The 25,327-nt window shown below is 44.8% G+C and overlaps 1 long non-coding RNA gene across 1 annotated transcript in view; it reads left to right on the forward strand.

Moving 5' to 3' along the window:
* Window positions 1-6,694, forward strand: part of LOC120398570 — a 48,803-nt gene extending 42,109 nt beyond the window's left edge. Inside the window, exon 4 of the long non-coding RNA XR_005594545.1 lies at window positions 6,563-6,694. This is a non-coding gene — a long non-coding RNA (uncharacterized LOC120398570). The remainder of the gene's footprint in view (window positions 1-6,562) is intronic.
* Window positions 6,695-25,327: the final 18,633 nt, after the last annotated feature.

Here is a 25,327-nt window from a genome sequence, read left to right on the forward strand (position 1 = left end):
ACCCAGGTGTCTCAAATCAAGCATTCATAAATTGGTTAGGGGCCACCTGTGACTTAGCCAGTATCACACAGGAACTCTATGGCAGAGGCAGGGATAGAATCCAGTTATCCAGGCAGGGGCGGCTCTAGCAATTTCGTCACCCCAAGCACGGCGGCACGCCGCGGGGGGGGCGCTCTGGCAGTCGCTGGTCCCGCGGCTCCGGTGGACCTCCTGCAGACATGCCTGCGGAGGGTCCGCTGGTCCCGCAGCTCCGGTGGAGCATCCGCAGGCATGCCTACAGGAGGTCCACCAGAGCCGCGGGACCAGCAGACCATCTGAAGGCACGCCTGCGGGAGGTCCACCGGAGCTGCCTGCCACCCTCCCGGCGACCGGCGGAGCGTCCCCCGCAGTATGCCGCCCCAAGCACGCGCTTGGCGTGCTGGGGCCTGGAGCCGGCCCTGTATCCAGGTCAGCATTCAACTGCCTTAACCATGAAACTATCCTTTCTCCTCTGGTCGTTCCCTGATTTATTCACTACTCATCCATCTTCCAACTTCCTCAACAAATGAGGCAGGGATCTTACAGACACCAGCCTCCTTTGCTACACGACCCTGATTCATTGCCAGTGCACAGTCCTTCAGGTGGAGACAGGTCACTTCCTGTTGGGGTGGGGGACGGTAGTGGGAGGAAAGTAAAGTAATTAAAGACTGTTTTATAATATACAAACAAGGGAACTGACTTAAGATTGCACAGACAACCTTAATTCTGGTATTTTGTAATTTTCTTGTGCTTGATTTTTGCAATGTAAATGATCTTTTAATGTAATTTTCATATGAAAATTTCCTACTTTTTTTTAAATCGAATTGATTTCAAAACTCTATGATGGGGGACCATATTGACCCCAGTATGGATCATCAGCAAAGTTCAGACTTTTAGATCCACAGCACAGACCTTTATGACTCAAGTTAATGGAGTAACTAGTAGCCGTAGAATGCTCTCTGTATGGACCAGCCACAAGATGGTGATAAGAGGCACATTTACCAGTATATTTCACAGCTATTTCCTAGACAGCAGAGGAATGTTAGTCAGAAAACCTGGGTTCAATTTGAGCCAAGCTCTGGAGGGGACTGTGGATAGTGGTTATAGCCCCGGAAGCCTCTGTTCCCTTGACTCCTGCCTCTACTCCTATTTCTCCTCTGCTCCAATCCCCAATCTTACAATAGGAGGTCTTAGGTAATCCTAACTACAGGTGTAGCTACCAGTTGCGCCTCTATTCAAGAGGATAAATTCTCAATAAAGATTGTATTATACTTGATTTATGTTCTTGTACTACATCCATCACTGATATATCTGAGGCTTCTAGTCAGCAAAGCATTTAAACATGTGCTTAACTTTATAGTGGCTTAAGTCCATCCTTATTCAACAAAGCACATGCTTAATTTTAAGAATTCATTAAGCCCCAATGAAGTTGAGGAGACTAATTGCATATCTACACGTTTCCCTGAACCAAGGCCTGACTACCTAATACTACATGTATATTTGACACAGCCAATAGTTGTACATTAAAAATATAGTAATTGTATAATAGATACTATTTCCTTTTTTCTTTTCTTTTTAATGCAGGGAGGTTTTCTTTTCCACTTTAAGTTCAGCTTCTAAGGGTTTTCTTTTCCATTTTGTTACACCTTCAGAAGTCAAATAAGCTCAAATTGTTGAATGCTGGTGTATTCAGACACATAATAGTTACTTGTGTGCCAGGTCCCCTCCTCTGTAAACTCTACAGTTTCCATGCACACACAGTGAAGGATGGCCTAAAAAAGTGTGCACTGCTTTGTGCAGGCTTTGTGCATTTGGTACACTAGATGGCACAAGTATCCTTTTGTGAACTGACAATAACATAACCAACATAACGTACATCTATACTACCCGCTGGATCGGCGGGTAGTGTTCGATGTATCGGGGATCTATTTATCGCATCTCGTCTGGAAGTGATAAATCGATCTGCGAATTGACGCCCGTACTCCACCTCGGAAGGAGGAGTAAGCGAAGTCAACAGGGGAGCCGCGGCAGTCGACTCGCCACCATGAGGACAGCCAGGTAAGTCGAACTAAGATACTTCGACTTCAGCTACACGAATAGTGTAGCTGAAGTTGCGTATCTTAGTTCAAACCCCACCCCCGCTAGTGTAGCCCAGGCCCTAGAAACAAAGCTGAAAATACATCACCCATAGCTGTCTATTGCTTCTTTGTTTAAAGATAGTGGTCCATGGGAGAAATATAGATCTGTCGTGGTTGGGGGAACAAAAGATGAATGCACAGCAGTTCAAAATAATAACCTAATCATAGTTAATGCCTGCAGCATTTATTGTATTACTATCAATCCTGATGAATTCTTTAGGTATTAATTTGAACATTGGTAGCGATTCTATAGGATTTCAACTAGACTTCAGCATTAATTGCATGCATATTTTGAAGTGTTAGCAACAAGTACTATCCAGCATGCAATGCCTACTAACCATGGAGAATTCCAATTTGGAACAGTTCAGACTTTGAGGAGCTGAGAAAAGGAGCTGACACAGCAGGGCAGGACATTTTCCAAAAGAACATGCATGCTCAGGCAGGCTGAGAGGACTACACTATGCAGGCAGCTGCTGGGAGATGAGCAAGTCCCCTCCTTTCAGACATGAAGCAGCCAATGATTTCCTCAAGACACTAATGTAAAAATTGCCAGGCCCACTCCTCTCACTTCGCCCTCTTTGATAGTCATTTTGAAATTTTGCCCCTCGAGATACCCATCAACAGGTAATTAGCTATTAAAATAAGGAGCAAACAAATATAGCTTGGGGATTTGTTACCCAGAATGAATACCAGAAAATGATGACCAGGAGGAGTTCTCTTCCATGTTCACCACTATCACTGCAGCATGAGAGGGAGAAATAAAGGAAGAAACAGGAGAGAAATAAATGGAGAGCAGGCCTGGCTAGTAAATTGAATTAAGTGGCATTTCATCCAGCTAACAACCTACATTACGTCTATTGGGTCATGCAAATGCCACACCCCGTGGTATCCTAGTACAGATTTCCAGTACGGATTAAGGCAATCATCTTTAAAAATACAAGGTTCTGTGCTGTTATGTTTAGATGCTTCTACTGTAGATTCTTCATCATGGTATCAGAGTTCCACACTGAAAACATACAAGGTGACTTGCACTAACAATGTACCTTACATGTAAGTTCTTCCATTCAAAATATGTTTTTTCTATATCCAGCAATGGAAACAAGCCATTAAAGTCTTAGCATCAGCTTAGTTCTTCTGTAAGAGGCTATCTACTCCAATCAATTTAATTTCAGCAGCACTATATCCTCTCTGTAGCTGATAGTAATGAAAATATCTGGGAATTAGATCAAGAGGACATGTTACAAACCCTCAAATTTCAAGCTAATAGAAACTAAAATGCTAGTGAAAAAGGTAATACATTGCTACCAGTTGCTCTGTGACACTGGATACTTGCGGAATCAAGTAAAGTAAGATCCTGAACCTCAATAGTGCATGAGTACTTTACAGGGCAGGATGCGTCAGGGGGGCAGTGGAGTTAACCAGAGGAACAGGTGATTTTTCTTTGTATTTTTCATATCTGTTGACCAAACATAATTTCTAAGAAAAGCAGAGGTTGATGGAGAAAATAGACAAACCTCAACCAATATTTGTTCTGCACAATGGAGATGGCATAAGAAGAGGTGAGGTTTGTGAAAGGATTCACCAAATGAATCCAAAGCAAAGGAGAGCATGAACTAATTTATGTGACTGGCTGCTGGGAAGAAGATACTGTAGATTTCTCCTGGGCTAACCTGACTTGTCTGGAAAAATGTTCAAACTTTTCATTTCTGTATCAGGAATTTATGTATTTACTTTTAGTTTCACCCCCAGCCCCAGTATTCCTGTCAGGGAGACTTATAATTGGAGTCCGCTCATCTAATTAGGGTGACCAGACAGCAAGCGTGAAAAATTGGGACAGGGGGTGGGGGGTAATAGGAGCCTATATAAGAGAGAGACCCAAAAATCGGGACTCTCTCTATAAAATCGGGACATCTGGTCACCCTACGATGATCTAATGCCAACTCTTCTGTTTGTTCAGCAGCCCCAGCCACACACAGAATGGTCTCAACTTCTTGCAGAGTATGCCAAGATGAGCCTCCTGCACAGGGTTATTCTGCAAATTGTGTGTGCTATTGTCTCAAACAGAAGAATGATGTATTCAGAGAGGTGTTTCATTATATGCTGCTTTTAATCTCTTTCCATGCATTTTTTGTAATGGCCCAGGATCTTAGGAGCCATACACACAAAACACACATACCAGCACTGTCCATACACATTTTAACTAACCTTGGTTGTCTTCTCTTGCACAACTGAGCTAGGATGAACTAGTAAATTGCTGTTATAGCAATATCACTGATTTGATGGTCTGTTGCTTTGTTTTGTTTTTGTTTTTTAATAGTTAGCTGTTTTGAGGTGGTTGGGTCTCTTACCTTTATGCTGCAAAGTTTCTCCTCTTAATGTGAATGAAAATAAATGCCCACATGGGGAAGGATAGACTTGGGGCTAGAGCCCAGGAAGAGGGGTCAGGACATTTGCTTTCTACTCCTGGCTCTGGTGTGGCCTTCCTGTCTGACTTTGGACAAATAGCTTAGCAATCCTGTGCTTCCATTATCCTATTTGTACAATGGAGCTAATACTTTCCTCCCTTCCAGGGTACTGTGAGGCATAGTGTAAACTCTTTGGGCCAGGGAACATCTTTTGGGTCTGTTTGTACAGTGCCTAGCATGATGGGCTCCTGGTCCATGCCTGGGGCTCCTAAGCATTATGGTAATAGTCCTACTAATAATAATAATGAATAAATACTTCATTTGTTTGCAAAGTGCTCTGAGACACTTTCACGGAAGGGTGGTCTAGTGTGAATAAAACACATTTATTTCCTCCACCTCCCACACCTGGTTTCAGGAAATAAAACCACTCTAGAGATCATTATTATTCATGATGATGATTTGATTTGCATGGTTAAAAGCCAATAATTTTGAGGATGCAAATCTAATTACTCATACTGGTAGGTGGTCTTGTAGCTTTAGCTGTCCCAGGATATTAGAGACACAAGGTGGGTGAGGTAATATCTTTGATTGGACCAACTTCTGCTGGTGAGTGAGACAAGCTTTCGAGCTTACACAGAGCTCTTCAGGTCTTATTTGTCTGAAGTAGAAACTTAGCTCATGTCACTAGAGGGTGCTAGAAGTACTGAAACACACACACTTTACTACTGTTTTATAAATACTTTACTAACCCTGTGGGACTATTCTAGGCAGCTCCATGTTTTCATAGTTTTGAATTTTAAAGTAAATTTTAACTAGAAGGTCACCCACTTCAGAGTGGTTGTAGGCTGAGCACATGGCACACACCAGTGGCTCCTGGCACCCATTCACTCCACACCACAATCTCCCCCTCCTACAGCATCCTCTCATCTCTATTTCAGGGACTCACTGCAACTCTCCTCCCTCATGCCTGGGGCTCTGTGTGTGTCTCTTCACATCTCCTCTCCCCACCCATGGCCCGGGCTCTATGTTCCCCCATTGCCTCTTCCTGTACAAGGGTCCCCTTATCATCCCACCATCCCAGGGGTTCTGTCTGCTTCCCATTCCAACCTTCCCCATGCTGGATACTCTGTGTGCCTCCTTTCTCCCCTCTCCACATATCAGGGTCCCACAATCTCCCCTGCTCCTGTCCTGGTGTTCTATATGCCCCATTTTCCCCCTTCTCCTACTAGGATCCCCCATGCCAGAGGCTGTTTGCACACCTCCTTTTCCCCACTTCTACCACCTCCCCACCATTATTCTGTTGTCATTGTCTTGTGCCACAATAATCCCATTGGGCCATGAAGCTTGAGAATCAATTTGGCAACTCTTGTGAGGTCCTCTGTAAGGGCTTGATCCAAGGAATCAAAACCAATGAGCATCGTCTGACTTACAATATTACATTAAAAAGTGTGGGCAGATGTTAGCCTGCTCCCAACGCATCTTGCAGAGTGACTATATCTTGGTCTCCTCTCTATTGATTTTCATTCCTGCATGTGCCCTGTCTGCAATCCTACAATAGTAAGATTTATTAGTATAGATAGTATTTTCCAAGATGTTTTGATATCGATCAGAGGCTCTTTTATCTTTCAACCATTTATGTCAGCTAATATTTCCTTTGCTAGAGTGTCAAAATCCTCAACTGTTGTCGTTCCTACCCGAATTTCCAATCCTCCACCTTTGGTTAGATCATCAGCAACCTCACTTCCATATATGCCAATGTGCAATGGAATTATTGTGAAGTCAATTGCCTCGCTCTCAGATCCTCTGAGCATCCTTATGAACTGCATTGTTGATAGAATTCTGATTTCCTTAAAAAGCGCTGAGGATTGCCACCTGTGAGTCAACAAACAGCACAACATCCGTCGCTATTTCTGCTCTGTTTATTTCTTGCAGTGCAGTGAGAATAGCTTTCATTTCAGATATATCCCTGACTAATGCGCTTTCTTGTACTCTCTCCATTAGGCCATGGGGTAAAGACACCACAACCACCATTCCTGAAGGATTTTGAGCCATCAGTGTACACATGAATTTGTTTGCCGTGTGACCCTCACTGTGGTAGTGGGGTGTTCCTAAAGGAACTCTCTGGCTACCATATTCCCACCATATTCTGAAGCTGCAGAAGAGAGTTTGGAAACATGAGCACCCTTATCCTTCCTTTTGTCTGGGATAAGTCATTCAGGGTATCAACATGTTCTGTATTGGGAAGATAGACAGAAATGATATGGGATATTGTTATCATGGAAGTCATTAATGGGTTCCATCAACCAGTTGGTTGATTTATAGACCATTGCAGAAATGCTTGAGCATGAAGCTATACTAAAGAGCTTACAGAAACTTTGTGTGTCCTTTGGATTTTCCAGTTTTTCCCCAAATCAATAGGGTTCTGGCCATTGATCTCTAGAACCTTCCCTGAAATTTTGGAATTGATCAGAGGTCACATTCCAAAGTTATCACACAAAAGGCAGATAAATACCCATGCTGTTGAGTGTAAAGGCAGCAAGTTATTGGGCAGCGAGCTAGGGTGTGACTCTACAGTAAGCACTGCAGTAGGGGCCTTGTGGCAAGTTACTGCACAGCAAGCTAGTGCTACAGTAGAATCATACTCTGGTTTGCCATGAAGTAAGTCGCTGCATGGACAAGCCCTAAAGCCTTTGCAAGCTTGATCACTAGTTAAGTGAGGGTTTTTTTTTCATTATTGTTCAATGTGCTGCCCAGGAGAGGTGCAAATATGCAATGAGTTTACCTATACTCAATTATTTTTGCCAGAAAACTAACACTTAAAGCTAGTTAAAAGCAAGCTGTCTTGGAGAAATCCATGTGAGACGTGCTTAGAGGTTTATTTCTGGCTGTAGCATCACCATCTTTGGATGCTTTTCTCACTCAATGGGCAGGAGCAATCTGCTTACCCCATTGAAGTTTCATACTGAAAATTCAACCAAAATGGGATGACAAACTAGAGAGACTATCTATGAAGGCAAGTACAAAAAGGAAATCAAACTATCCCAGTGGCAGACTCGTTTTCTTACAACAGGCAGAACTTATTACTGTTTGGAGAGAGTAGGAGATTGATTGATTCTCTGCAATATACCCAGCAAAATCAGGGACAGTATATAATCATTGCACAGAATGCTAGACAAGAAAACATGCCATCTGCCAGCTAATTTTCTCCCATTGAAGTCAATTGCAAAACTCCCAGTTTCAGTTTTTTATTCTATCATTCAGTTTGCTCACAATGTTATCTTACATTTAGATAGCACTTTTCATCCTTCAGGATACAGAAGTGCTTAATTACTTATGCACTTACAGGTATCACTTTGCCAATCGCTGACATGCAGCCACTTCTGGGATTGAAAGCAGCATATAATAGGTACACAGTATGTCGCACAGCAGAGCTCTGTGTTTGGCTCACATTTGGAACTATAGTAATGGCTGGAATCTTTAGTTTCAGTGCAAGCAAGACTGAAGTTAACAGGACCCTTTCTCATTAATTTCAGTGGAAGCATTTGCAAGGTCACAGATCTTCTGTTGTTTGGTATCTGACAGTTTAAATTTAGCATAAACTAATGGGGACACTAGAAAACTATCATTATGGCATAACAGTGAGTATTGGCTCTGATCCCTGGCTGTGCATTTGACTTCACCCAAATTACTGTGGGTTTAAAATCTGCAAAGGAAAAAAACGGTTACTTACCTTTGTAACTGTTGTTCTTCGAGATGTGTTGCTCATATCCATTCCATGTAGGTGTGTGTGCGCCGCGTGCACGTTCGTCGGAAGACTTTTACCCTAGCAACTCAGTGGGTCGGCTGGGCGCCCCCTGGAGTGGCGCCACCATGGCGCCGGATATATACACCAGCCGACCCACCCACTCCTCAGTTCCTTCTTGCCGGCTACTCCGACAGTGGGGAAGGAGGGTGGGTTTGGAATGGATATGAGCAACAAATCTAGAAGAACAACAGTTACAAAGGTAAGTAACCGTTTTTTCTTCTTCGAGTGATTGCTCATATCCATTCCATGTAGGTGATTCCCAAGCCTTACGTAGGCGGTGGGGTCGGAGTGAGATGTTGCAGAATGCAAACTGCTGAGCCAAAGGCTGCATCATCTCTGGACAGACAGACCAAAGAGGCAAAGGTTCGGATAGAGGACCATGTAGTAGCATGACATAGCCCCTGGAAGGGTATGTGAGTCGGAAAGGCAGGAGAAGAAGCCTGAGCCCTGGTGAAACGAGCAGTAAGGTGGCCCGACGGAACATGGGCCAGTCACAGGAGGAGCAAATGCATGACGTCACCCAAGATGGAAAGCTCTGGGAGGAGACAGGTAGGCCCTTCATCCAGTCTGCCAATACAACGAAGAGTTGGGGGCGTATAAAAAGGCTTGTCCGCTCGACATAAGAAGCGAGCACCCTACGGACGTCTAGGGAGGGCAAATGTGCTCCCGTCGCAATGAATGGGGCTTCGGAAGAAGACCGGAAGGAAGATATCCCGGATGATATGAAAGGTCAACAGCACCTTAGGGAGGAAGGCCGGACGTGGTCACAACCGCCCCTTGTCCTTACGCAACATAGTGTACCGTGAGTTCACTGTGAGAGCCCGAAGCTCGGAGACTTGTCCAGCCGATGCAAGGCGACAAGGAAAAAACTGTCCCCCAGGACAGGTATCTCAGCGAGCATGTTGTCAGTGGTTCGAATGGAGCAGGCATAAGTCTGCTTATAACCAGGTTGAAGACCCAGAAGTTGGTGGGGCGGTGAACCTGGGGGCATAAATGCCCCAAGCCCTTGAGGAACCTAGAAACCACAGCGTGTGAGAATATGAAGCGGTCACTATCCCTTGGGAGGAAGGTAGAGACGGCTGCCAAGTGCACCCTTAATGATGACTGCGCCAGGCGCTACTGTTTGAAGATCATAGGGAATCCCAGAGGAAATAGAATGGAACCTCTGTGGGTGAAACATTGTGTTTCATAGCAGCAAGAGAAAGACTGCCAGTTGGGCAGAAACGTTAACCGAGTGGAAGGCGTCCTACCACCCAGGAGAATCCTGTAGAACCGAGGCAGAACAATGTAACACGGATCGATTTAGGCCCACAGCAGGCATGCGGAGATGTGCAGGGATTGCAGGTCTAGGTGGTAAAGTTTGCCGTGACCCAGCGTTATGAGGTCTGGGCAAAGAGGCAGGGGAATCGGTTGGCTACCAACAGGTCTAGTGACATGGTGTACCAGTTGCTGCCTGGACCACGCTGGAGCGATCATGATCAGATGCGCTCTGTCCCTGCGGAGTGTTAGCAGGACCTTGCGAACCAGCGGGAGCGGTGGGAAAAATGGACGTCCATGGCATCAGAAAAACAGCCAAGATCGAGTCCTGGGGGAGGCCTTGGCATGAGCAGAACTTCTCTCTCGTTCCGTTCCCGCGAGAGCGAAGTTCCGGAAATGTAATGGCTAACATCCGGAGGAATCCACCACTTGAGAGACCGGAAGGAACTGCTGAGGCGATCCGCCAGAGTGTTCCGGTCCCCAAGAGAAAGGACGCTACCAGGTCCGTCAATTGAGCTGTGCAGGAGACCCAGAGCTGGATAGCTCCCTGCCAAAAAGAGGAGGACCGTGCTCCTCCGTGCTTGTTTATGCAACGGGTGTCCGTTGTGTTATCTGTGAACACGGAGACACAAAAGCCTTGTAGGTGCTGCTGAAGCGCCTGGTACACAAGGCAGACTGCTCTCAACTCCCGGACATTGATGTGCAAGGGCAGCTGTTGAGCCAGTCAAAGGTCTGGAGTGGGAAACTGACCCAAGTGAGCACCCCAGTCGAGATGGGGCATCCATCATGAGGGACACCAAGGGTGAGGTGGGTGGAACAGCACCCCTGCACACGTCAGGGAGGGCGTCGACCCCCAGTCGAGAGAGCCTAGGACGCTCGGGGGGATCGAGGCGACCATGACCATGCTGTCTCTGGCCGGGTGGTACACTGAGGTGTCACGATTAAAGTGTACGGAGGCGAAGCCTGGCATGTTCGGTTACGCACGTGCAGGCAGCCATGTGGCCCAGAAAATCTAGGCAAGTTCAAGCCAAAGTTGCCGGGAAGGTCCGTAGACCTTGTACAATGGTTACCAACGCGTGAAAGCAAGGCGTAGGTAAGCAGGCTGTGCAATACTGAAGTCCAGAGTGGCCTCAGTTAAGTGTATTCCCTGAGCGGGAATCCAGGTGGATTTCGCTATATGGATCCTCAGGCCTAAACGCAGGAATAGGACCTCGTCGACGCCCACGAGTGGTAACTTGGGCCCCGGTGGCCCCTGGAATGAGCCAATCGTCCAGATACGGAGAACGTGTATCCGACAGTGGCGGAGAGGGTGGCGACTACAGCCAGAGACTGTGAATACACAGGGGGCTGGATAGGTCAGCCAGGAGGACCATAAACTGGAAATGACGGTTGGCCACAAACCGGAGGTTCCTGCTGTGCGGAGGATAAATGGCGACGTGAAAATACGCGCCCTTCATATCGAGGGCGGCATACCAGTCTCCGGGATCCAAGGATGGGATGACGGTCCCCATGGATACCATGCGGAACTCCAGGTATATCATAACTTGTTGAGCTCCCGCAGGTCTAGGATAGGTCTGAGACCTCCCTTCACCTTGGGGATCAGGAACTAGTGGGGCTAGAACCTTTTGTCCCTTTCGACCGTGGAACCTCCTCTATAGCTCCGATGCTGAGAAGCGCCCGCACCTCTTGCAAGAGGAATTGCTCGTGAGAGGGGTCCCTAAGAGTGACGAGGAGGGATAGGCTTTTGCCCGATTGGTGGTTGAGAGGACCCTGATTTTGGCCCCTTAGGGGTCCGGACCAACGCCTATGACTGCCTCAGCATCGCCTGCTGGCAAAGCCTTGTCTTTGGCTAGGCGCAGGGTAAGGGTGACGAGGCTGGGCGGAAAGGTCGGCGGTGAGACATCGGCATGTACATGCCGAGAGGGAGTGTATAGTGACCTCGCTGACCTTTGGGCCTTGCAGCATAGGGCCAGTTTTGAGAACAGGCCTTTGTCATTGAAGGACAAGTCCTGTATAGTGTGTAGCAGCTGCGAGGGAAGGCTTGATAACTGGAGCCATGAAATGCACCTCGTGGCAACACCCGGGGCCAGAGCCATGGCTGTGGAGTCCGCTACCTCCAACAAGGTGTGGAGGTAACTTGTGGACCTCCACAAGTTCCTCCTCCCGGCCGCCGGTGGGCGCTGCGCTGTGCTGCGAGAGCCATGTGAGCTGCCTCCTGGCCCTGTTGCTGCTCCTGCTCTTTGGACCTCTGGCCCTGGGGCTCCTGCTGCTGCCTGGTGAGTCCCCGGCTGCATCCTGCTGCTCCCAGCCCCCCCCCCCCGTGAGTGTCTGCGCCCCTGCCCCAGCCACCCCCTGCCCCCAGCCACCCGCAGCCACCCCCTGTCCCCAGCCAGCCCCAGCCACCCTCTGCCCCCAGCCGCCCTCTGCCCGCAGCCAGCCCCCTGCCTGCAGCCAGCCCCTGCCCACAGCCGCCCCCTGCCTGCAGCCAGCCCCTGCCCACAGCCGCCCTCCGCCCCACCCCCGGCCCCCAGCCACCCGCAGCCAGCCCTTGCCACAGCCACCCTCTGCCCACAGCCAGCCTCTGCCTGCAGCCCCTGCCACAGCCACCCCCTGTCCACAGCCACCCGCAGCCCGCCCATCTTCATCACCTGCCCACAGCCAGCCCGTGTCACTCCCTGCCTCCAGCTAGCCCTGCCCCACGCCCCTATCTGCAGCCAGCCCCACATCCACTGGTGCCCTGCAGATCCCAGGGCAGTAACCCTGCACACCTGCTTCAATGAGGGGGCAGGGAGCAGCTGGGACCCACACATGTGCACACCCTAGAGTGACCAGACAGCAAGTGTGAAAAATCGGGACGGGGGTGAGGGGTAATAGGAGCCTATATAAGAAAAAGACCCAAAAATTGAGACTGTCCCTGATCACCACCCACACACGTGAAACGGAGCTCATTTCTAGTTCAGCCCCATCTTTTAAAAAAAGAACTTTAGGTAGGGTTAAAATACATCGGTATTTTCCTGGACATGTCAGGCTTTTCGGTTCTTAATCACCTCCTGGGAAAATATGGACGTATGGTAACCCTATTGGTACAAAAAATACATGCTGTCGCACATCCCTTAAATCAGAACTTTTTAAAGGGGACCCGTTGTTAAATCAGAATTTTTTATAGGGAACCCGTTGTTAAGATTTTGGCAGCTCATCACTGATTAAAGGCCTCACAAATGCGGCACTTATCTATGAGGTGAGATTCCTCGAGGCACTTAGGAGAGGATCTGTTGTCGGCATCGGCTTGTGGCCGGCCGAGCATTATAAAACCCTGTGGACCGGGCATCGGACCCGGCACCGGGTGAGGGGAAGGGGATAAACCCCGAACCCCTGTGAAATAAATACTATACTACAAACAAATAAGGTTAACTACAACTATAAACATCTGAACTATATACTTAACGAGAGAAACTACGAGTAGCTAGGGAAGTGGAGGTCAGCTAAGCCGCGCTCCACTGTTCCAACGACCGACACGGGCGGTAAGAAGGAACTGAGGAGTGGGTGGGTCGGCTAGTGTATATATCTGGCGCCACTCCAGGGGGCGCCCAGCCGACCCACTGAGTTGCTAGGGTAAAAGTCTTCCGACGAACGTGCACGCGGTGCGCACACACCTACATGGAATGGATATGAGCAATCACTCGAAGAACTGTAGAGAATTCCATTTATCTAGTTTTGGAAGGATGAAGGGCCCAACAGTTCTTTATGGGATTAGAACCTGTGGCATGCCAAATCTGAAGCTTAAACTACCCTTGGATAACTTGCCAACAGTTCATCATTTTAAAGTGTTGTGCTGTTATCATCTGCTGAGGAAAAATGTGTGTGTACAGATAATAATGTATAATAAGCACCTGTGCAAAGCATAACCTAGACCAAGTAGGCTATTTTGTAATATTTGGAAGTAGGCACAAGAAATAGGTACCTTACAGGTAGAGTCCCATGCACAAAATAACTATAGACTATGCATTAAAAATTCTCACTTCTGTTTGCAGAGGAGAATTTTGCCCTTAGGGGCAAAGCCACTCCCTAGCACCCAGCCTGAGCGTCTCCCTAATGCCCAGCCAAGATCCTCCCCCTCACGGGGAAGAATCCTCCCCCTGAGGCTGATAAGCAGGAGTGAAGCAACTCTGGGAAGGCTTTCTTTTTTATTATTATTTTTTTTTAATTTACTGAAACATCCTTGTGGTAGGATACGTTGCAGAGCTTTACGATATGTTACTTTTGGATAGAATGATCAAAATGAAAACTTTGATAAAGTTCATGTCTTTAAAAAAAAAAAAAAAAAGACACAACTGTGTTTCAGAAATCCCTTATTCTGTTTCTGTGAGTCTGATCATGCCACTCTTTGATTCATTAATATAACATTACCTGGAGCCATGTCATACCATCAGCTTTTAAGTAGAAATCCTTACTGAAGCCAATAAGGAATTCTGCCTACAAAGCAATACTATAATATGACTCATAAAAATAAATTTATGCTAGGTCAAGCAAAGCCATTTTAAATAACAGCTGTAATGATCTGCATTCAAACTGAAAAACATTCACTCCACTGAAGTATATTACTATTTTTTATTTAAATATGTTTTGTTTAAGGCCAAATGCAAGAGTTTTCCAGCACAGAACAAAAGAAATATATGCTACATAGCATAAAAAGTGCATCATGCCATTTTGCATATTGTAACTAGAGATATACCAACAAAACACAGGTGAAAACTTCTTTGCATATAAGTGTGTGTGTAATATACATTTTTCTGCACAAATTACTCAGCAGAAACTCCAAAGCCCTGTATCTCTCCTTGCTTTCCCCATTCAGTGTTTTCCGTGTCAGACAGTGTATGACTTATCCCTTTACAGTACATCATTTTTTTTCCCAAAGCCATTTTTTGTAAGCTGCCGATTGAGCCATAAACATAAATCATCCCTAAAAGAAGCCCCATTAGAAAATGTATAATTTTATGAGAGATGTGAATGTTTTACTTGGCAGTTTGGTCCACTTCCTAAATATTGCTCTCTTTATTGTTTATTAGCCTGCTGCAAACTGTAAAGTGAATTCATCCTCTGAAAAATGACTCTAAAAATAGTACTGTGGGTTTTCATGTTTATGATCTCCCAGTGACTCCATAACAGACTCAGTTTAAAAGTAAAAAAGATTATTTTTCTAACTATCAGTGTTGCAAGCTCAGTCTGGGATCTGAAAGTCAAGCTGTGTTCTTTTCTGGCTCATGTATTCTCATCTCAAGTAAAAAATTATATTGACAATCAGAGAACCAGACTGGGATACTCTCATTCAAACTGAATAGTGGCAATTTACATCATGAGTAGTGACATTCAGTGGAACTTCTTGTGATGTAAGATACTGGTCAGCATGGGTAAGGGGATCACAGTCTGTCCCAGAATTTTTAGATGATGTATTAGCCAGAAAAGAATCCAGCTCCCTCTCCCATAGCTGGGCAAGGTTGCAATACTTGCTGGAGAAAAATGAAGCAAAAATGTATTTTTTGTCAGAAAACTAAACACCAATTAGTCTGATCATGACACAAGATTTCTTAAGTAAGAAAATACCAATTTTATTTAATCACTTGCTTAACACCTATTCTGTTCTATTCCATATAGGTTTTTATGCCACACATCACCATAATATTTGAGTACCTTCCAATAGTGCATTAAGTGATTCCACCTCTATCATATGTTGTTTGTTCTTTCATCCTCTCCCCAGAGGGAGAAGCATTTAGAAAGGAGTGTCTTGCTTTGCTAGTTTGTTTGTTAAATATACTTGTTGATATGTGTTTATATTAGAGAAGGCAAGGTCAAAGAAATACGCCTTGCACTTGGAGCAGAAAATGATGAGGCTTTTGGTAGTTCTTAGTTCATTCCTCAGTCTCAGAACACTCCCAGAGAAGGTGCTGTCTCCCACACAGACAAGCTTTACTTCTACTGTTGGGAGTTCCATTGTGTCAGAGGAGCGAAATTGTCAACCATGGTCTTCATTCCAGAGCTTTAAATAGTCTTGTAGGTGTCCTGGGCCCAGGACATGGAACACTTTGAAGATAAAGACTGAGACCTTGAACTTGATTTGAAAATCTATAGGAAGTCAGTGTAGACAGCAGAGGACAGGTGTGATGTGCTCATGGTAGCCTGGGTTGCTGGGCAGACATGCTGCAGCATTGTATAGTAATTGGAGTTTACTAAGTGCTGAAGGTTTTATACCCAGGTATATTGCATTGCTGTAGTCCAGCCAAGAGGTGATGAAGATACAAATAACTGAAGCTAGCCCACCAGACAGTAGAAAGCCCACAAATCTCCTAGCCCACCAGACAGTAGAAAGCATTTTACACGGCCATTGTGATATGAGAGCTTAGCAGCAGCAGCAAGGAATCCAGGACTATGGAGTGAACTGACCAATTGTGCATGTGTATCTTCAGTCAAGAGACTGCACCATAGCTGCGTATTCCTCAAAATACTTTCCTCTATTTGGCTTGAGTTCAGCTTCAGCCAGCTGTTCTTCATCCGCCATGATAAGACTTTTCCCCTTCCCTTAATACAGCACAATTTATAAGATCTGAAAGAGGTCCCCCGGCCAGGAGAAAAAAAGGACTTGACCAGTCTGCTTTTGCTCATGTTTTCTTGATTGTTCTCAGATACTGAGTAACATGCCAACACTTTTTTCATTTTTACTCGGAAAGCAAAGTGGCCTTGAGCCATACCGATGACAGATAAAAATTGTTTTAACTACACTTAACCCATAATATTTACTGTTAGCAATGGGTAAAATCATGCATTGGTCTTCATTTGGTACCATCTCCTGACTGTGTTGGTCAGATTATTTTCTTTTGCCGTAAGTTACTTTTTGTTTTCAGCTAATTGTCTTCAAGGTGCTTTGCACAGGGTAACTAAATAGGAATCTTGTGAGGTCTATTGCGATAGGTAAATAAGTAATATTTACACTGTTCTATAGCTGGGGACACTGAGGTGGAAAGATTATGGGTCAGACGGTGACCTTCTTACACAAATCGGTGAGCAGCTATTCACATAGGTCATCCCATTGACGTTAACTTGGATCTAAATGAGTCACCATAAAGAGAATCAGGATCAGAGCTGTGATTTAGAATTATGGGATTCTTTGCTGAGACCACTAGCTTCCCTCTTAGTCCATATCTCTCTTCCAACTCTCGTGCATACCTCTACTCACACACAAATTCTCATCTCTTTTCCCCAGCAGCATCCCTTCACCACTATTTACTGTCTTTTTTACAGCAAACATGCCACTGCAATACAAAGAGGTCAGATTTGTTAAAGGTTTATGCTACTTCTTACCACCATGCTGCCGCAATTCAATGACTCTAGACAGGCCTAGAGTCCTAGTGTTAAGGAATGCAATTTGAGCCTTTGCGGGCACAGGCATGTCACTGATGCTACTAAAAGAAAACTTGAGCTAAAATTCACTTCAAGTCTTCACTTGCTTGCAGTGGAAAGTTTGCTGGCAGCTGTTGTCCTCATTAGCCTTCTGGCTATGTTTTTTTTTCTGAAGTGTCTTGTGTCTCATTGCAGCTTAAAGCTTGTTAAATTGGGAGGGGACTTTGGTCATCTGCCAACAGCAAACAATAAAATGTTCTTTTCTCCTGTTGTAACAGAGCTGTAAGTTTTGGTTTATGGATAATGGAGGCTACATACAGTAAATTAACAAAAAACATAGAAGAAAACAGGTGGTCTTCTAAGCAGTCCTCTTAGCCCATCATAGATGCTCCCAGAATGTTAAATATAGTGTAAAAAAAAAACCCAAAAAACCCTATTTTTTAACCATTAAATATTTTATTTTCCTGTTGTTCTCTCTGTGGGATATGGATTTCTCCCTTCCTGGGGTCTTTGCTGGGATTTATATATGCCTCTTTGTCCTTAAGGAGGGTTTAGATACATTGTCATTTTACACAGTCAGCCCAATTATTTTATTAGGAACACCACCACCTGAGGAGCCAGAGCCCTGAGACCTTCTGGCATAAAACATACCCCATGGCTGAATCAGGCCATCAGCTAATTATGACTGGGGTATATGTCCTTTGGTGCCCCCTGAAGAGGGTCCCTGGGAGACATGCTGCAGCATTGTGCTCCTAGTGGGAGTCTCCACCAAGTCAGACTGTGGCCTGGGGATTTTGAGATTAAATTCCAGCTTCCTACTGTATCTGAGATAATAGTTGGGCTGAGAATCTCAAGAAGTAACTGGGCTCCTTTCAGGAAAAAGAGACAGTGTGTACTGACTAGAAGCCAGGACAAGGAGTGATATGCATTGCTCTGCATAGTGTTGTTTGCAGTGCCGTCATAGCTGTCGTGTTGGTTGCAGGATATTAAAGAGACAAGGTGGGTGAGGAATTATCTTTTATTGGACCAACTTCTGCTGGTGAAAGACAAGCTTTCAAGCTACACAGAGCTCTTCTTCAGATCTTGTTGCTCTGCATATGTCATTTTCATTGGAGGTTAGCTTGTTTATCTGGATTTTTAAAGATGATCAAGCTGCAAGCTGAAGGGAATGCGGCCAGGTACTCTGGTTGGTGACGGATCTCTGGCCCAGTAGGGGATGTAAGATTAGGAAGCCAGGGGAAGGTGGTGGGGGTGGAGAAGGCAGATGGGGAGAGGGTCCCCTGCCACAGGGGGTGGAGAAGACCAGGAGAGGATTGCCAGGGACAGCTGTAGGGAAGCTCCTTATCAAAATTAATCTCTTTACTCTGTTAGAATGTGTTTCTCCTAGCTAGACTAGATTCACTGATCCTCCCTAGCAGGGGCGGCTCCAGGCCCCAGCACGCCAAGCGCGTGCTTGGGGCAGCAAGCCGCAGGGGGCGCTCTGCCAGCGCCCCAAGGGCCTGCGGGAGGTCCTCTGAAGCCACGGGACCAGCGGACCCTCCGCAGGCAAGCCGCCAAAGGCAGCCTGCCTGCCGTGCTTGAGGCGGCAAAATGCCTAGAGCCGCCCCTGCTCCCTAGCTCCTATGCAATGTTTTGACTGTGGGAAACCATTGTCAGACTGACCTGACCAGCCAGTTACATTGGGTTTATGGAGTGGTCCAAAAGTAGCTGGAGCGTACCACTGAATCTTTATGGGGTAAGAGCAAACCCTATCTGAATAGTGTGTGCATCTTAGAGGCACTTAGAAATGTCATCTGTAACATCTTCAATGATATAGAAGCAGACATACTATAAGTGCCCGATGCAGTAATGTAAAATGGACTAGGTATCATGATCTTTGAAAAGTGCTGAGGATGTAGCCTGTTCTTTTTGTTTCCTTTCTTTATGCCTGGCAGTACAGAGCCTTGTGTTTGGTTTCTGTGACAGAGACCCACCTTTTCAAGAGTGGTCTGTACATTTCTGACAACTCTTGTTTGCATTCAATGCCCAACCGTGGTGAATGCAAAGCAAATGTTTTTGTGCTCAAATCGCAAAGTTTTCCATGGGGAAAAAAATGTGGGTTGATATACAAAGATTTTAGGCTTGATTTCCCCATTGCATTACTCCACTTTCTCCATTCATTTAGTTCCAGGAGATGCACCAACTTGAAACTGGAGCAACATAGTGGTGACTCAAGCCCCCAGCCTTTTTGACTAATTACATGTGTGCTTGGACGTGCCTTGCTACTGAGTTTAAAGTTTGGCATATAAAAGCTGCATTACACGTGTTTTATGTTGATACTAATATGTGTCTGTATTTCAAATGTGTGAAGTCTCATAACTAGTGTTGCACCCATCACACGCACCCATCAATTAGATAAAATTTACTGGTAAAATGTTAGGTTTGTAATATGGGTGCATTATTGTATGATGACACCACACACAAGATAGATTTTGGAGACTCTCATGCGTGACAGAATTACCAACTTGGGATCATTTCTGCAGGGCTCCTATACTATGAAATTTAGCACTACATCACTTCCAGTGAACATTTTTGCATAAATGTGTAACTAAAACTTTTCAGTGTGTAGATAGCTTGCATATTGTGTTTGTGTATTTACAGATAAGCTGGATATATTCTGATCGGAAAGGTAAGTACAATTTTAGATTTCAGACTTGGAAAGGAGGTCCCTAACCTATTCTTGCATCAAGGCCCTCTGGGCCTTGCTACACCCCTGTTCAGGAAGGCAGAATGTAATTAACCAGTTGGAATTTGGCCATGACTCCAGATTTAGTACAGATTACCCCTCAGCTATAAGACACGTAACTACCATTTTATTTCCATTGTATGCTTCAAAGTATAGGAGAGGGAAAACGTCTCTCTGGAACAGACAAGATGAAGGACTCTGCTAGGCCAAATTCTTTTTCCCCTTATACTTCCATTTTTTTAGATAACATTCTCCCCTTGATTATGCAGCACATAAAAATCTTAACTTCCATGTTGGTTTCTGACAGCAGTACTCATGCCACAAGCAATGGCATATTTATGAGCTACATGTGGGCATAAATTCTTCTCAGTCATGATATAATAGCCTTTATATAACAAAGCAAAATTTGTCCATGTCATGAACCAATTTAAGTAACCCTCTCATGGTAATCCTGAAATCTCAGATCTACTGGAGAGCAGTCTAAGTTATCTGATTTTTTTTTTCAAAATTGTAGTCTTCTATCAATATCTTTGCATTCATATTGGTTCCGATATGTTTTAATTCTGGAAATACTTCACCTGATATTCCCATCCTGGAAAAACACATCACCAATTTAAAAAAAATTAATTGTTTGTCCAATTATATTTATTTCTTCATAACAATGAAGAAATGTTATGTATCCTTCCCTGGGAGGATGGGAATTCCTATCTTGTGGTCTACTTATGCAGCACCAGCAAACTCACACTTGAAGTCAATGGGATGTGGGGTTGGGTTCTCATGACTTTAATCAGACAGTTCAATCAATGTGTATAGTCTAATTTTTTACTAAAGCCAGGATTTTTCAAACACAGGTACCTAAAGCTAGGCTCCTGCATCCATACTTAGATGCCTAAATAAGTGGCCTGATTTTCAGAAGTGTGGAGCACCCAGAGCTCCCACAGAAGCCAACTGACCCCTTGAAGCCAATGGGAGTTATTGAGTACTCAACACTTTTGAGGCACCCAAATATGGATTTAGGAGTGTGATGTCTTAAAATCCTGGCCTTTTAGGTAGGGGCAATGGCCTTTCTACTTTTGAAGTTTATCTGCAGCTCAGATGACTTTATTCTGGTGCTAACAATCTGTAGGCAGCAGTTAACATATGGATTTCAAACATCAGTCAGTGCTGTAAACACAATGAACAAAGAGCCATCAGAAAAGGAGGAAAGAACTCTGAGCCAAACTCTTTCAGGTCATATGCCAGGTGGGATGACAGTAGTTCAGACTGTTCATTTGTCCAAAAGCCCTGCTACCATCTGCCCACATATTTCCATCTTTCCGGTGTCGTTGCCACAGCAAGCCCTTTATTCTTTCAGCAAGCAGCCACCTGAACTATTGTATGTGTATGGATTTGGTTCATTTGCTGCCTGTATGATTCAGAGCATCATTAATCTGATACAGAGAGCACTGTTTGAAATGCTTTGACTGTGTACAATATCAAATGTCACACTGGGCTCTTGAGTACAAAAAGTACAGATAGCACAAACTAAAGGGCCGATTCACCCCTGGTCTAACTCTAGAGACTTGACTAGCATAGTTATAAGGTGACTTCACAGGAGTTAGACCAGGGAAAAATTTGGCCTATAAGTTTAGTAGTAAGAGAAATGAGAACAAGCTGCTTGGTTCCCTAATTAGGATGTTTTTAGGATTTTTAACACTCTACTTAACTGATAACATTGCAAACTGCGGTGATTTAAGAAATGCTGATATATACAGTTTTAGATACTTGATTTGTTTGACTTCTCTGAAGCATGTAACATTTTTAGCAGAGGGTGACCATCACTTCCTCTACACAGACAAAATGAATTTGTCTTTTGAAAGTGAACCCATAAGCTGCTTATGATCAGTGAATTGCTGCTTCTGTTAGCACTTTTTAGGGAACGAAATAAACACCCATGAAAGCTGTTGTATTTTTTTAAAATCATGGAGCAATGACCATTTTCAGTCTTGGGAAGAAAAGCTTAAATCTTAATTTGGACTGCCAACCTCCTTGTTCAGGCTGTCATCATCTCATGCTGCCCTCAACTTCTGTAATTTCCTCCTCCTTCCCCCCAAGTCCAAACCCTGCTGCTAGGATCAGCTTTCTGGCCTTTCAAGTAGTGGCCTCACCAACATTCATTTAAGGATGGCTGGTAACCTTCTATCACTGATGCCACTGTGAGGTGTTGCTGTGATTGTTGTTGTACACCAGTCCCCTGCAGATATCTGGCAGTATGTTTTGTGCACCACAAGGCTCAGAGGTAAGCACTGGCCTCTGTCCCTTCATGGCTTCCCATTACACAGTCACGCACTCCTAGTAAGGAAAGGAGGATTATTTTACTGTGGCTGTCAGAAAAGAGAAGATGTCAATAGCCGAGGCACAAGGGCTTGAACAGTTACAACAAAGCTCAAGAAAGACATTTCTGACCTAGCCCATAAGCAAAGCAATAGAGGGGGAACTGGGACAACAAGCCCCAGCAGAGCCCCTCAGTCTATTATCCGGGCTGCTCCTTCTTCATGTCCTGACTAGGGCAATTTAAATGCTGACCCATAGGTCCTACCATCCAGAGCTCAATCCTATACTCTATGATGATATTATGAGTCTCTCTCTGCACTGTCCTCATGGAACATGCAGCCACCTCATGCTACCTGCTTGCAGGCCGATGGCAAGTGTAATAACGACAATAAAATACAATTTAATACCCTAAGCTGATGTCATCACCAAAGGGAATCCCCTCCCTTCTCCCCCCCCCCCCGCCCTAAGAAGTAACATCAAGAGGATGAGAAATACACTAACAATTTTTTGCTATATCTAGGCAGACCCTGCTGAGACAGCAAATGCTGGATATGCTTAAAACAAAGTTCATTCCCTACTGTGTGCATGCTGCTGCCATATCTTTTCCTGCAGAACAGCAAATTATCCAGGGTGGGGTGAAATATTTTATGACTATGATGAAGCTAAATATTATTTGAATTCCATATTAACTTGCCTTCCTGCCCCTAGGGTCCTGATGGAGAGCTTGATGCATCTTCCAAAGAAGAGATTATTACAGACAGTTTCCTACTGAGGTTTTGCTAGTGGTGTCTCTTAAATAAGAACAGCCATACTGGGTCTGACCAAAGGTCCATCTAGCCCAGTATCCTGTCTTCCAACAGTGGCCAGTGTCAGGTGTTTCAGTGAGAATGAATGGAACAGGCAAGCACTGAGTGATCCATCCCGTTGTCCACTCCCAGCTTCTGAAAGTCAGAGGTTTAGGGACACCTAGAGTATGGGGTTGCATCCCTGACCATCTTGGCCAAGAGCCATTGATGGGCCTATCCTCCATGAACTTATCTAGTTCTTTTTTTAACCCAGTTATAGATTTGGCCTTGAAAAGTTTATGTTAGGGACTACCTCAGAAGGCTTAATTTCATTTATTACACTGTGATTCCCACTAATTTACTCATTTTTATATTAAATGGGACATTTATATTTGAATATAGACTGCGGGCCAGATTCTGCCTAGCCCTTTTGCAAGTGTGTAGTGCACCAAGAGCCTGCCACCTCTTGCACAGCCCATATATGGGTCAGGCATAATTCTAAAAATGACTGTTCAGAACAGTGGTCCCCAAACAATGGGGCATACACCCCTAAAGGGGTGCAGAGGAGCACTCATTGGGCTGCAGCAAGGCCTGGGCCAGCCCCCACCACCCAGCCCTGTTCTGCCACCAGCTCCACTCTGGCCCTGCTCCTAACCCCAGCTATAGGTCCAGCCCCGGTCTTGGCCACTGGCTCCCAGCCCTGCTCCCAACCACAGACCTGCTCCCAGACACAACCCCCAGCTTCTAGCCCCAACAGCAGCCCCAGCTCCTGACTGTGTCTCCCAGGGGAGTGCAGACCAGGTAAGGGGGAGAGGTGCAGACAAAAAAGTTTGGGGATGACTGGTTCAGAGTAACTTTCTCTATTACTTTCCAACAGAACAAGAGTCCTACAGCAACATGTTGGGTGATTTTAAGCATTGCTCTAATGCTGAAGTGTGAAAGAATGTTTACACGGGGGAATATATACCTTCTTTGACACCTTGGCATTAGTTTCTCCTGTTGTTGTAACTTAGGGGAAAAGATAACAGAAATGTTAAACCCAACATCTATAATACATTAGAGCATCTTCCTGGAATCTCTAAGGTCTTAATGTTTACAGCTGCTCATGGCCATTAGCACAACCTTGAGTCTGCCAAGTAATATTGCAACAAGGATTGTGCAGTTTTAAATTACACTAATTTTCTGGGGAGAAACTCAGCAATATACTGACTGCTTTTATTTCATGGCCTGAAGGAAACAAATTAGTAGATGCATTGAGGGGAAAAAATTGAGACATCAGCTCCAGTTCTGATCTAACTCTAGCGTTATACTGATATAATTCCACTGACTTGAATAGCATTATTCCTGAATTTACACCTATGTATGATGATTCTGACTAGAGCTGGTTGAGAAAAGGGGGATATTTTCATGCTCTTTTAAAAAAAAATCTTTCTTTTCCACCCAATATCATTCCATAAGTCAGAACCAGGCCCCTGATTTTTTGGGCAAACATGTACTAGTTACTGTATCCTACCTCTTGAGATGTTAAAACTACAAATGGATGTACTGAACTGGTTTAGACTATATTTTTGATGGACACACAGAAGACCATGAGCTCTATTCACACATACATACATCCCACTAGTGGTAGAAAGTCTTGCCTGGGTGGGACCCTCACGACAATGCAATTTGCCCTAAACCCTGCTGCCAGGAAGTGGTTAGGGAGCAGGTATCGCTAGAGTGATTAGAGGATGTGGTATGGTGCCATGACTGTAAATTAAAGCTGCCCTCCCCTGGCAGAATAGTTAGGTACAGGGAAATACCACTCATGTTTTGAATTCGTAAGTGTGAGTATTCACACTAGAAACTTGATTCTAAAAGTCACACTTATCCAGTAGGGGAGCAGAATCATACCGCTGGTGTAAGCAGGTAAATCAGGGAATTGGGCCCAGAAAGAAGCAGTATCTCCATGGCATGTTCCCACTTCCCTTGGATTTCTCAGAAGCTCATGCATACCTGAGGAAATAACAATACTCACATTGTGACTGTCTTGCACTTGATTTTTTGATCATTCGAGTATTGAAAACTCTAGTGTTATGCACACCACGGTAACCAAAGAGCATAACAATACTTGACTAGCAACATGTAATAAAGAATCACTTCAAGTTAATTCAAGTTAATTCTTTCAAGTGCAGGTGAAGAGTTTATATTTTAACCACCCAGCTTTCCTCAGGGAGGAAAATAAATCAGACCCATAAGGAAGAGTTAAATTGCAAATATTTTTGTGTGTTTATATTTTAACTGATCTGGCCTCTTTAGTGAACTTAGATAAACAAGCTGGGGAGGGGATGTAACCAAATGGTGCATCTACATTGTTTCTACACAACATCTTTGAGTAGATAAGGCCTAAGCAACATCAGAATCACAATTTTAAAAGAGCTGGCTGACCGGTAGTGTTGATTTTTAATAAGTCTTGGAGCACTGGGGAAGTTCCAGAAGACTGGATGAAA

Source organism: Mauremys reevesii, linkage group 2, assembly GCF_016161935.1.
Source record: "Mauremys reevesii isolate NIE-2019 linkage group 2, ASM1616193v1, whole genome shotgun sequence".
Taxonomy (NCBI): domain Eukaryota; kingdom Metazoa; phylum Chordata; order Testudines; family Geoemydidae; genus Mauremys; species Mauremys reevesii.